Genomic DNA, 13,812 nt, shown 5'->3' with positions numbered 1-13,812 from the left:
GAGCGGAGAGCCAGGAGTTTAGGATCTCGGACTCACGCATCAGGCCGCGAGCGGGGATCCGGAGGGGAGCCCGGGACGCACGCGCGGGGAGCCGGAGTGCAGGGTGCAGGGAACCGGGGTGCAGGGAACCCGGAGCCTGGGACGCACGAAGCGGGCGGGGGGTCGGGGTGCAGGGTGCCCAGAGCCTGGATCGCACTCGGCGGGCGGTGTGCAGGGTGCAGGGTGCAGGGTGCAGGGCGCAGGGTGCATGAAGCCCGGAGCCTGGACACACGAGGAGGGCGGGGAGCCTGAGTGCAGCGTGCAGGGTGCAGGGTGCAGGGTGCAGGGTGCAGGGAGCCCAGAGCCTGGGACGCACACGGCGGGCAGGGAGCCGGGGTGCAGGGTGCGGGGTGCGGGGTGCATGGAGCCGGGAGCCTGGGACGCAGGCGGCGGGCGTCGCTGCCCCTCCCCCGCGGCCGAGCGCGAGCCGCGGTGACGTCAGGGCCGCCTCCCCCCCCCCCCCCCGCGCCGGCCGAGCGCGTGCGGACGCCGAGCACATGGGCCCGCGGGCTGGGCCGCGAGCGGCAGCCTGGCAGCACCCGAGCCCCGCGCCCCGCTCCCAGCGCCCCGCAGCGGATTATGTGCGGGGAGGATGTGGGCCGCCCTGGTGACCTGCGGGGACGCGCCTCGGTCCACCTTCCCGTAAGTTAGAAGCCTGTCCGCTGCGCCTTGAAACTCGCGAGCTTGGGCCTTGCGGGCTGGGATGCGCGGGGGATGGGCGGTGGGCAGGTGGGTGTGTTTGCAGGTGTGTCTGTGCAGGGGCCTTTGCGACCCGGTGAGTGTGTGTGTGTGTGTGTGTGTGTGTGTGTGTGTGTGTGTGCGCGCACACCTTGCACCGTCTCATCCCCAGACCCAGGACTGGCAGCGACTTCGGGCCTCTGAGAAGAGGGGGAGGGGAGGAGGGTGTCACCCAGTGTCCCCCCTGCACACAGACTATTCCGGATGCTTGCGCTTGACCAACTGATCGCACCTCTTAGAAAAGAGCGAGTGTCGGCCCTCCTTCAGTCAGTGCCTGTTTGAGCTCGCAGATAGGGTCTGGAAGCCCCCACCCCACCCCCTTTGGAACTAGCGATCTGTGAACTGTGGGATGCGCCCTGAATCCGCTGACCACCTCCCCCCCCCCCCCCGTAAGCTGACTGCCCCCCAAACTCCGGGGCTCCTGTTCTGCGAAACTTTCTCTGCTTTTTTTTTTTTTTTTTTTTTTTTTTTTAGCACTGCATGAGGCCATTCTCCAGCTGCCCCTCACACCCGGCCCGCGATCATCCTTTCTAGATGGCCCCCGGGCCAGGGTGCCCCGCACAGGCTGGTGTCGGTGGCCTGGGTGTCGACTCCCAGGAAGGACAGTCACGAGGCCGCTGCTGTGCACTGTGTGGATGCGTTTTCCCGCTGGTTTGCGGCTGTGGGGTCTCCTTCTGTGGGCTGCGGCCCCCATGACTTGAAGCTTTTCTACAAGATGAGAGAGAAGAGGGGCTTTCCAAGGGGGCAGCGGGCCAAGTCGAGCCAGGCGCTTCCTTCTGGACGTGAGTCCTGCAGGAGCAGGCTGGCCCTGCCCCTCGGGATCCGCTGCTGGAGCGAGGAAGCCGGGAGGCAGCTGTGTTTGTGTCGTGGGTGGGCGGAGGGCCCGGGCTCCAGGGGCCTGTTCTGCTCTGCTCTCCGTCATAGGATGTTGTGGGCCTGCTTTGCATACTGATGGTGACAAGTTGGAGCATGTTCTTTAAGCAGAGTGCTGTGGTCTCAGCCGATCTTTCTGAAGCTCTCAGCAGTGCAGAAGGGGGTTATCTGAACCCTCCGAATCCTTGAAAGGAGCTTCCTCATAGATTTATTAGAAGAAAGATCTTCCTGGACTCCCCAGAGTCACACACAGAACCCTCTCTCAGCCGGGGAGTGCCTGGTGACCTGGTCTCCATCTTTAGAGGTGAGTGCCTTCCTCATGGAGCCCGCTCTGGTTCCTCCCGCCTGCATCCGGTGATGGGAACCTCTGGGGTCCGGTGCCAGCCTTGGTGCCAGACCCATTCAGCTCCCAGAGGGGGTTTGCTCTCTGGTCATGTTGTGGTTCTGCCTGGTTAGGGGTGACTTTCTGTTGCTGCTGCTTCAAGTGCAGATTTCGGCCACCCGGGGAGGTGACTCAGCGGGGCGAGCTCAGAACCTGGATGTGGGCACCCTGGCATTTGATCCCTGTTGGCATTGCCAACACCTGAGGAGAAGCCATTCAATGCATTAATTTTCAAAAGCCAGACACAGACCTGCCTCAGGCCTTCTAAGCACAGAACTGCCTGCCTCAAGCGCCGAATTACACGAGAGCCACAGGGTTTCTTTTGTGAAGTAGATGAAATCAGTTTCTTTTTCTTGCTGTTCTTTTTTTTAATTTTTATTTTATTTTATTTTTGCCTCCAGGGTTATCGATGGCGCTCTGTGTCTGCGCTATGAATCCACTGCTCCTGATGGCTATTTATTTATTTATTTTTGGATAGGACAGAGAGAAATTGAGAGGGGAGGGGGGGGTAAGATAAAGGGAGAGAGGAGGACACCTGCAGATCTGCTTCGCCCCTTGTGAAGTGACCCCCCCCCCCCCCCCCGCGGGTGCTCTCACTTTGACCTGGGGGCTGGAACCGGCATCTCTGCTTCATGCTATGTGCGCTTAACTCCATGCACCACCGCCCAGCCCCAATCAGTTTCTTTTCTGATTGGTTTTCTTTCCTCTCTTTCCTCCTCCCCTTCCCCTTCTTCATGTTGTCTGGGTTCTTTCTGTCCATGACTGGAGTTTTTATGGGTTGGAAAGAGGAAGACTTTTCTTCTTTCTTTCTTTCTTTTTCTTTTATCTGTTTAACAGTCCTCCCCCCCTCCTTCCATGGTTATTACCGGGGATTAACGCCAGCACTATGAATCCACTGCTCCTGATGGCTATTTATTTATTTATTTTTGGATAGGACAGAGAGAAATTGAGAGGGGAGGGGGGTAAGATAAAGGGAGAGAGGAGGACACCTGCAGACCTGCTTCGCCCCTTGTGAAGTGACACCCCCCCCCCCCCCCCCCCCCGCGGGTGCTCTCACTTTGACCTGGGGGCTGGAACCGGCATCTCTGCTTCATGCTATGTGCGCTTAACTCCATGCACCACCGCCCAGCCCCAATCAGTTTCTTTTCTGATTGGTTTTCTTTCCTCTCTTTCCTCCTCCCCTTCCCCTTCTTCATGTTGTCTGGGTTCTTTCTGTCCATGACTGGAGTTTTTATGGGTTGGAAAGAGGAAGACTTTTCTTCTTTCTTTCTTTCTTTCTTTCTTTCTTTCTTTCTTTCTTTCTTTCTTTCTTTTTCTTTTATCTGTTTAACAGTCCTCCCCCCCTCCTTCCATGGTTATTACCGGGGATTAACGCCAGCACTATGAATCCACTGCTCCTGGCGGCCATTTTTCTTTCTTTCTTTTTCTATTTTGTTCATTAGGACAGGAAAAAAAAATTGAGAGAGGAGAGGGAGACAGAGAGAAAGAGACGCCTGCAGACCTGCTTCACCACACTTGTGAAGTGTTCCCCCTGCAGGTGGGGAGCGCTGGGGGGCGGGCTTGGACCCTGACCCTAGCATGGGCCTTTGTGCTTTAATACTGTGTGCGCTTAACCAGGTGCTACACTTCGCAGGACCCTTTTTTCCTTCCCATTCTAAAATATCTGACATCCTACTGATTTTTTAATTTTTTAATATTTATTTATTTATTTATTTTTCTTTTTGTTGCCTTTGTTGTTTTATTGTTGTAGTTATTATTGTTCTTATTGATGTCATTGTTGTTAGATAGGACAGAGAGAACTAGAGGAGGGTGAGATAGAGAGGGAGAGAGAAAGACACCTGCAGACCTGCTTCACGGCCTATGAAGTGACCTCCCTGCAGGTGGGGAGCCGGGGGCTCAAACCGGGATCCTTATGTCGATCCTTGCGCTTGGCGCCACGCGCGCTTAACTGGCTGTGCTCCCACCGGGCTCCCACCCTGCTGATTTATATGATTGCTGGGCAGGAAATCCTAGTGACTTCTCCCTGCCCATTTCTAGTCCTGGCCTGGTGCATGTGTTTCCTCCGTCTTAAGTGGAAGGCAGGCAGGCTGGTTGGACCTGGGAGCTTGTATTATTTGAGGCTGGACTTTCTGGCACCCAGGATGAGCTCTGTTCTCAAGAGTCATCCAGGGCACCCTTTTGGCTCTGTGTATGTCTCCCCGAGTCTGGTCAGACTCACGCCACGTCTACCCTTTCCTGGGGAAAGTAGAACACTCTTGAATAAAGGCCAGTCAGTGTTCTTGGTAATAGAGCTGAGGGTCTGCCGGCCCCCTGCTCTTCTCTTCATGTTGTGTTTCCTTTCCTGCTGGGCTTGTAGACAGCACTCTCCCTAGCTTTCTGCCTTCAGAGGCTTCCTTGGGACCTCCTAAAGAGAGCAGGAACCCTGCCTCCCACCACCCCTGCAGGTGCTCTGTAGGGTGAACCTCACAGTGTAGCACCTGGAGCCAATGTGACTTCGCTTTGTTTTTGTTAGTTTTAATGAGAGAGGTGTACACACACACACACACACACACACACACACACACACACACCAGGGCACTGCTCAGCTCTGGTTTACAATCTTAAGGATGTTAAGGATAGAACCTGGGGGGCCAGACCTGGGTTCTAGCCTCCAGTCCCCACCTGCAGGGGGAAAGCTTTGTGAGTGGTGAAGCTGGGCTGCAGGTGTCTCTTGAACTCTCTCTGTCTTCCCCTTCCCTCTCAATTTCTGGTTGTTTCTATCCAATAAATAATCAAATAGATAATAAAAATAAAAATAAAAGGATTGAGCCCGGGACCTCAGAATTTCAGGCATGAATGTAATTTTGACATTGTCCATCCTATCTTAACTGAGACTTCATGCTTTGGACAGGTTATTTAATTTATGTATTTATTCCCTTTTGTTGCCCCTGTTGTTTTATTGTTGTAGTTATTATTGTTGTTGTTACTGATGTCGTCATTGTTGGATAGGACAGAGAGAAATGGAGAGAGGAGGGGAAGACAGAGAGCGGGAAAGACAGACACCTGCAGACCTGCTTCACAGCCTGTGAAGTGACTCCCCAGCAGGTGGGGAGCCGGGGGCTCGAACTGGGATACTTCTGCCTGTCCTAGTGCTTTGCGCCATGTGCGCTTAACGCGCTGCACTACCGCCCTACTTCCTGGGCAGGTTTGTTTTGTTTTGTTTTGATAAAGAGGCAGAGAGAGAGGGGAAGAAGACAGCACAGACTTGAAGCTTCCTCCAGTGCCGCTGGGTCCGGGTCCAAACTGGCTGCAGGCAGGTCAGGCCAGTTCCCATCCTACCTGTCTCATGGATGCCAACCTTGAGTCTTGTTGAGTCCAGTGATGGTCATTTACATATATTTTCTAAAATTCTATGTATTTATTAATGAGATAGGAGGAGAGAGAGAAAGAACCAGACGCCCCTCTGGTGCATGTGCTGACAGGGATTGAACTCGAGACCTCATGCTTGAGAGTCCGATGCTCTATCCACAGGGCTACCTCTAGATCTACCACTGAAAGTCTCAGGGATTGTAAGTCATGGAACAGAATGCCACTAACATGTCTCCTTTGCTAGGCCACTTTTTCTGTCTCTTCTGTTTCTCTGTCTCCAAAGTGTCTATGAAATGGATGGTGATAATAATAGATAAAAGTAACACAGTGAGAGTAATAGTACCAGGAGTACCGCTTAGCATGCTTTTCACAGTTAAACTTCCTGCACTGCCAGGAGGCGATTCTAATCAAATTTCTAGCAAAGGTGGGCTTACTGTCATGTAATTTCCTAGCACTATATGATGGAATTCTTCTTCTACTTCATTGTTTCTTTAATTACTAATTTATTTATTGGACAGAGACAAATCCAGAGGGAGGGGGGAGATAGAGAGAGAGACTGCTGCAGCTCTGCTTCACTACTTGTGAAGCTTTCCTCTCATGGGGGCGGCTAGGGCCTTGAACCCGGGTCCTTATGCATTGTCACATATGGGCTTAACCCAGTGTGCCACTGTCTGGCCCTAAGTTTTTCTTTTTTAGATTTAAAAAATATTTTTTTTATTCCCTTTTGTTGCCCTTGTTGTTTTATTATTGTAGTTATTGATGTCGTCGTTGTTGTTGGATAGGACAGAGAGAAATGGAGAGAGGAGGGGAAGACAGAGAGGGGGAGAGAAAGACAGACACCTGCAGACCTGCTTCACCACTTATGAAGCAACGCTCCTGCAGGTGGGGAGCCGGGGGCTCGACCCTAAATTTGTATTATTAATGATATTTTATTTATTTATTTTAATTTTTATATTTATTTATTTATTCCCTTTTGTTGCCCATGTTTTATTGTTGTAGTTATTATTATTGATGTCATCACTGTTGGATAGGACAGAGAGAAATGGAGAGAGGAGGGGTAGACAGAGGCGGGAGAGAAAGACAGACACCTGCAGACCTGCTTCACCACCTGTGAAGTGACTCCCTTGCAGGTGGGGAGCCGGGGGCTTGAACCGGGATCCTTAGGCCAGTCATTACGCTTTGTGCCACCTGTGCTTAACCCACTGCGCTACCGCCTGACTCCCTATTAATGGTATTTTTTTAGGTGAAGGTCTCAGAGCTCAGAGAGGTGAAAAATCTTTCTCTTGGTCACATGGCTAGGAGCAGCAGAGCAGAGCCAGAAGGGTTTTGATGACACTTCTGCTATTCCCAGAAGTTAGAAGTCCAACTAAGAATGAGCAAAGGACGCGTCCTTGCCCTGAGCCGAGGGAGGGCTCAGTGTGTTCCCCACTCTCCACACCTCACCTCACCCCGGCACAGATATGGTTGCTCTAGTTTTGCTCTGGCTGCAGGCTTGGGGCAGAGCCAGCTTTGTGACATGCCTGGCTGAATTCAGTGCCAGGCAGATTCAGGGTTGAGAGTCTGGGGAAGAGGCCTTTGCAGGCCAGCAGGAATCTCAAAACGGGGGAAATTTGGCCTTGGTCGTGGTGCAGACTCTGGCTGAGCACTCGGGAAATGATACTTTTTTTTCCTTTTTCTTTTTTTTATATTTATTTTCCCTTTTGTTGCTCTCCTTGCTTTTCATTGTTGTTGTAGTTGTTGTTGTTGTTGATGTTGTCGTTGTTGGATAGGACAGAGAGAAATGGAGAGAGGAGGGGAAGACAGAGAGGGGGAGAGATAGACAGACACCTGCAGACCTGCTTCACCTCCTGTGAAGCAACTCTGCTGCATTTCGGGAGCCAGGGCTCGAACGGGGTTCCTTATGCCGGTCCTTGTGCTTTGCGCCACCTGTGCTTAACCAGCTGGCTACCTTCCGACTCCCGCATTTGGGAAATGTTACATCCGGGCACCCTGGCTTCCTGTGACCACATTGTCCATGGCTGGTAGGGGTCTTTCTTCAAATGATCATATCTTACCCCTCCCCAGCCCCCTGTTGTCCCCCAGTTGTCTGGCTTAGGTCCTGGAGAGACCCCAGCAGTACTGAGCTCATGCACACTGTCTGTCTTGTTGAAAACAAGTGCAATGCAGGTCAGACAAGACTTAACATGGACAGAATGGTCTTGTTCATTTTTAAATGGCAGAATATATTTTTAAATTTTAATTAGCGGCTTAATATTGATTTACAAAATTACAAGGTAACGGGCAGAATTCTGCACTGTTTGTCCCACCAGAGTTCTGTGTCCCCACTCTCTCCACTGGAAACTGCAAACATTTTCCAAAGCTCAAAGATACAGGCTGACTATTATGTCTATAACTGTCTGTATTTATATATAGCCTCCCCTTTTTTCTATGGTCCTAATGGCAGAATTTTTTTATTGTTTTTCTTTTCCTGTTTTGGGAGAGACTCCCCCCCCCCTTTGGTTGTCTGGTGTGTACTCTGAACTTCTTGTTTTTCTTTAAAAAGTTTTTTTATGTGGTCCGAGAGGTGGCACAGTGGATAAAGCCTTGGATTCTCAACTTTGAGGTCCAGAGTTCAATCCCTGGCAACACATGTACCAGAGTGATGTCTGGTTCTTTCTATTCTCTTATCTTCATCATGAATAAAATAATTTCTCAGAAAAAAATCATTATCTTTATTCAGTGAATACAAACAACCAGAGATTGAGAGGGAAGGGGGAGACAGAGAGACAAAACACCAGCAGACTTGCTTCACTTTGCCCTTGCAGGTGGGGACTGGAGGCTCAAACCCTGGTCCTTGTGCACTGCGTGCGCCCAACCAACCCCCCTGCCCCCCACTAAGTTTTCCTTTGCCTGCCTACTTTCTCTTGTTGATTGTTGACCACCAACTACTTCTTTTATTTTTTATTTTTTTAAATTTAGTTTATTTCTTTATTGGGGAATTAATGTTTTACATTCAACAGTAAATACAATAGTTTGTACATGCATAACATTCCCCAGTTTCCCATTTAACAATACAACCCCCACTATGTCATTTATCATCCTTCATGGACCTGTATTCTCCCCTCTTTTTTTTTTTTTTTTTTTAAGAATTTATTTATTTATTCATGAGAAAGATAGGAGGGGAGAAAGAACCAGCCATCACTCTGTTGTTACCTGTGATGCCGGGGATTGAACTCTTAGCCATTGCACCACCTCCCGGACCATGACCATCAACTTATTTCCTTCCTTCCTTCCTTCCTTCCTTCCTTCCTTCCTTCCTTCCTTCCTTCCTTCCTTTCTCTCTTTTAAAAAATATTTCTTAAAGTATTTTATATATTTTCATTTTTGAGAGAGATGCAGAGTGTGAACACCAGAGCACTGTTCAGCTCTGGCTTTTGGTGGAGCAGGGGATTGAACCTGGGACTTTGGAGCCTCAGGCATGAGAGTTTCTTTGCAGAACCATTATGCTATCTGCCCCCGCCCCCATCAACTTGTTATTTACTGTGAACTTGTCATGAGCAGCAGTGGTGGTAGTCATTGTCACTCCTCTGGTACCCAGTGCTGGTGCTCGGTTGGCTGAATGGGGCCAGTGCTGGTGCTTGGTTGGCTAATGGGGGCCCAGTGCTGGTGCTTGGTTGGCTGCATGGGCCCAGTGCTGGTGCTTGGTTGGCTGAAGGGGGGCCCAGTGCTGGTGCTTGGTTGGCTGAATGGGGCCCAGTGCTGGTGCTCGGTTGGCTGCATGGGCCCAGTGCTGGTGCTTGGTTGGCTGCATGGGCCCAGTGCTGGTGCTTGGTTGGCTGCATGGGCCCAGTGCTGGTGCTCGGTTGGCTGCATGGACCCCAGTGCTGGTGCTCAGCTGGCTGAAGGGGGCCCAGTGCTGGTGCTTGGTTGGCTGCATGGGCCCAGTGCTGGTGCTTGGTTGGCTGCATGGGCCCCAGTGCTGGTGCTCGGCTGGCTGAAGGGGGCCCAGTGCTGGTGCTTGGTTGGCTGCATGGGCCCAGTGCTGGTGCTTGGTTGGCTGCATGGGCCCCAGTGCTGGTGCTCGGCTGGCTGAAGGGGGCCCAGTGCTGGTGCTTGGTTGGCTGCATGGGCCCAGTGCTGGTGCTTGGTTGGCTGCATGGACCCAGTGCTGGTGCTTGGTTGGCTGCATGGACCCAGTGCTGGTGCTTGGTTGGCTGCATGGGCCCAGTGCTGGTGCTTGGTTGGCTGCATGGGCCCAGTGCTGGTGCTCGGCTGGCTGCATGGGCCCAGTGCTGGTGCTCGGTTGGCTGCATGGGCCCAGTGCTGGTGCTCGGTTGGCTGCATGGACCCCAGTGCTGGTGCTCGGTTGGCTGCATGGGCCCAGTGCTGGTGCTCGGTTGGCTGCATGGGCCCAGTGCTGGTGCTTGGTTGGCTGCATGGACCCCAGTGCTGGTGCTCGGTTGGCTGCATGGACCCCAGTGCTGGTGCTCGGTTGGCTGCATGGGCCCAGTGCTGGTGCTTGGTTGGCTGCATGGACCCCAGTGCTGGTGCTCGGTTGGCTGCATGGACCCCAGTGCTGGTGCTTGGTTGGCTGCATGGGCCCAGTGCTGGTGCTCGGCTGGCTGAACTGGGTGCCAGGAAGTTTCTCCCCTTAAGGAAGCAAGCTGCATCCCGTCTGCACTCATCGTGGTAGCTGTGAAACCCTCCTGCCTGGTGTGAAGTGGAAAGCAGCTGTGGGGGCAAGGAAACCAGCGTGTACCCAGGGCCTCTTCCATGGAGCTGGAGGCGCATCTGGGTGACTTGGGGAAGGCTGTTCTGCCTGCCCGGCTGGTGGGCCTCCGCTTCCTCACTTATAGGACAGCACCAGCTCCGGGGGTGCTGTGAGGAGGAGACACATGGCGGGTGGCTAGCAGAATGCTCACGGTCACGGCGCTTCTCAAAGGTGAGCTAGTCTGTGCCGGGTGTGTCTGCCTCCGCTGGCCGGCTCACATCACGGCTTCTGAATGCATTTACTGTGTGAAGTTCACATTTGCATTCACGGAGATGGCAAGATGGCAGTGACTCTGCCAGAGTCCCTTTGCAAGCATCAGAAAAAAGTACTAGTTCATGTAATTAAGACAACTTGGTGGGGGTGGCGCACCTGGTTGAGCGTACGTGTTACAATGCGCAAGGACCCTGTTTGAGCCCCCAGTCCCCATCTGTAGGGGGAAGGCTTTGCTAGTGGTGAAGCAGGGCTGCCGGTGTCTTTGTCTCTGCCCCATGTCTTAGCAGAGCACCGTTCAACTCCGGTTTATGGTGGTGTGGGGATTGAATTTGGTACATTCTAGCCTTAGGCACGAGAGCCTCTTTGTATAACCGTTATGCCATCTACCCCCTCCCCTCGGGTTATTTATTTATTTTCTTTTCCTCAATCATTATTTATTGGATAGAGACAGCCAGAAATTGAAAAGGGTCAAGACAGAGAGGGAGAGAGACAGAGACACCTACAGCACTGTTTCGCCACTCTGTGAAGCTTTCCCCCCTGGAGGTGGGGACTGGGGGCTTGAACTCGGGTCCTTGCACACTGTGATGTGTGCGTTCAACCTGGTGCGCCACCACCCGGCCTCCTCTCCCTTCCTCCCTATCTCCCCCTTTCCTCTCAATTTCTGGCTGCCTCTATTCTATAAATAAATAGAGATGATAAAAAAATTATAAAGAAGAAGCAAACTTGAAGGAAGCAGGGAGACCACGGAAACTGGCCTGACCAAGGAGGAGCTCCTCAGGTACAAGCCACTTACATCCTCTGTTTGACTGCACAGGGAGATTAATTCAGGACCATGTTCTCAGCTCAGAGGAAGTAAGATCTACACAAAAGCAGTCTTAGCCTTTATTATTCTCCACCCCCTAACCCCCTTCTTTCTAGCCAGAGCTGCCTGCTCAGCTCTGGCTTAAGGGGGTGCCAGGGACTGAACCTGGGATTTTGGAGCCTCAGGCAGGAGCGTCTGTTTGCATAACCTTTAGGCTATCTGCCCCTTCCCACCTTTATCATTCCCCAGGACTCCCTTTCTCGATGCCTTAGCCTCAAGCATTTGCCCTCAGTTTAGTGACTGCTCTGGGTTGCTAGCCAGCCGGCCATTGAGGCAAGACAAGTAACGGGCTGCTGTCTGTCCACTGCTGCGGGTGCCATTCTGGCCACAGACACACAGCAGAGGCAGGATGACGCCCGTGAGGAAGGGGCCTAGCAGCAGTGCAAACAAGAGCAGCATCAACGTCAGGGCACAGACCCAAGGTTGGCACTGTGCTTGGACAAGGGAGCCGTGGAAGTGGTAGTTGCTGCATTTATTATAGTTATTTTGCCTTGTGTTTACTTCCTGAAGGGACAAGCCCTGGGCGGGAGAGGCTTTGCGGCTGTGGTCTGCACCCCCCCCCCCCATATGTTTACACAGAACCTATATCTTTCTGCTTCTCTACAAGAATGAAAATGCCATTCAGAAGGGAGGGGAGTAACAGACTCATTATGCAAAAGGTTCTGAGGCTCTGAAGGCCTAGATTCAAGCCCCCCCCCCCCCCCCCCCCAGTAACCCAGAGCTGAGCAGAGCTTTGGGAAAGTAAGAGAAGCCCCAGAGTGCTTATTCATGTATGTGGGAGGCCCTCGTCCCCCCAGACAAGTCTCAGGAAAGCCCAGTTTCCTCCCATTTCCCCTCCTGAACTTGATGTATTTAGTTCATTTATTTATTGCATACAGGAGTATCACTGGGGCTTGGTGTCGCCACTTCTTCTTCTTCTAACGTTTGCCCTTCTTCCGTAGCCAGTCAACAGCGTCAGGTTGAGCCTGATGTAAAGTTTCGAGACCTCCTCCTTTAAGAGTCCACCACTCCTGGTGACCACTTTTTCCCATTTGAGTGGACAGGATAGAGAGAGAAATTGAGAGGGGCGGGGGAGATAGAGAGAGGGAGAGGGAGGGGGGAGTGGGAGAGAGAGGGGGAGAGAGAGAGAGAAAGAGAGAGACACCTGCAGCCCTGCTTCATAGTCTGTGAAGCATCCCCCCTGCAGGTGGGGAGTGGAGACCTGAGCACGTCCCTGTGCTTGGTACCATGTGTGCTTAACCAGGTGTGCCGCTGCTCGCTGCCCTAAGTCTAGTCTTCTGTTGGTAGTTCTTAACATATGCGGATGTGCATGTCCTTCAAAAAATTCTTGCTTTTTTTTTTTTTTTTTTTTTTTACCAGAGCCCTGCTCAGCTCTAGCTGATGGCTTCTGTAATTGCAAAGCCAAACAAATTGTTGACCAATCATGGACCTAAAGGCTGGAATAGTGCTGAAGAAGAGTTGGGGAGGGTATCTCTGTTTTGTAGATAGCTAGTAGGCATATTTTAGTTATATTCCAAAGGGCCTGTGGATACACTAGTTTTTTTCCCTGAGCCTGACATCTGATATGCAGGTGGGTCCAAGTTATTGTTTGGGGAGATGATGTCATGGCTGGAAAAGGAACAGAAAGCTGGATCAGGAAAAAGACCAGCTGGATCAGGGAAAAAGGCATAAATATTGTTGACTGTAAACCCCATTGATCTGATGTGATCTGGGGCCCATATTCAGCTTAGGAGCCTATGTGACCTCTGCATCCATGTAGATCTGAGCTCACACTCTGTGGTCATGAGTAGGAACGTTCCAAGCTGTCCCAATATCAGGACCCATCTTCCTCAGTGTAGCATAGAGTGTATTGTGCAGCCTCCCTATGGAGGATGGAACATTCTCTACTGTTGTTGATCCAAGTTGAGGGCAAGATCCTATGGGGGCCCACAAAGGGGTCTGTTTTGTTGGAACAGTCCCTTTTAAGATACATGTCAGAATGACACAAAGACAATAGTTCAAAAGATTAGTACAGGGTGGGTTCCGTGCAGCCCTGTATGCAATAGCCAAGACTTGACTTCATGCCGACACTTTCTGAATGAGTAAGGATGTGACCTATGCAGTCAGTGGAACACTAGTTATACAAAGGGTGAAAATTGCCCCACTGAGACCACACAGACAGAGACGACTGTGCTAAACAGAGTAAGTCCAGAGAAAGGCAGCTGTACAGATAGGAGACTACTTTGTTTATGGGGTCTAAAGTAGCAGACAGAGCCAAAACTCAACCGAAGACTGGGCACGAGTGAAGTGAACTGGGGCAGATGAGGGGCCTGTGTACAGGAGTGTGGTGTGAGGTTGCTGGTGCTCTGCTGATGAGTGGGCTGTGAGATCCCTAAAGCTCGGACACTGTTGGGAACTGAGCTTACCTCAGTTAAGAAGAAAAAGGGACAGGTGGGCTATGATGCACCCAGCTAAGCACTCTTATTACTAGGCTCAAGGACCTGGGTTCGATCCCTGGTTCCCCACCTGCAGGGAGGACGCCTCACACACTGTCAAGCAGGTCTGCAGGTGTCTCCCTCCCTTTCTCCCTCTTAATTTCTTTCTGTCTCTACCCAGTAAAAGGGGAGA

General features: G+C 51.9%; 1 long non-coding RNA gene across 1 annotated transcript in view; it reads left to right on the top strand.

Moving 5' to 3' along the window:
• The first annotated feature begins 279 nt into the window (after positions 1-279).
• Positions 280-13,812, top strand: part of LOC132541337 (uncharacterized) — a 55,941-nt gene continuing 42,408 nt past the window's right edge. The window contains exons 1-2 of the long non-coding RNA XR_009552509.1: positions 280-681; positions 1,252-1,954. This is a non-coding gene — a long non-coding RNA (uncharacterized LOC132541337). The remainder of the gene's footprint in view (positions 682-1,251; positions 1,955-13,812) is intronic.

The sequence above is a fragment of the Erinaceus europaeus genome, chromosome 1 (genome assembly GCF_950295315.1).
Source record: "Erinaceus europaeus chromosome 1, mEriEur2.1, whole genome shotgun sequence".
In the NCBI taxonomy this organism is placed as follows: Eukaryota; Metazoa; Chordata; class Mammalia; order Eulipotyphla; family Erinaceidae; genus Erinaceus; species Erinaceus europaeus.
The sequence above is the reverse complement of the archived record's forward strand: the minus strand, read 5'-3'. Positions and strand labels throughout refer to the sequence as shown.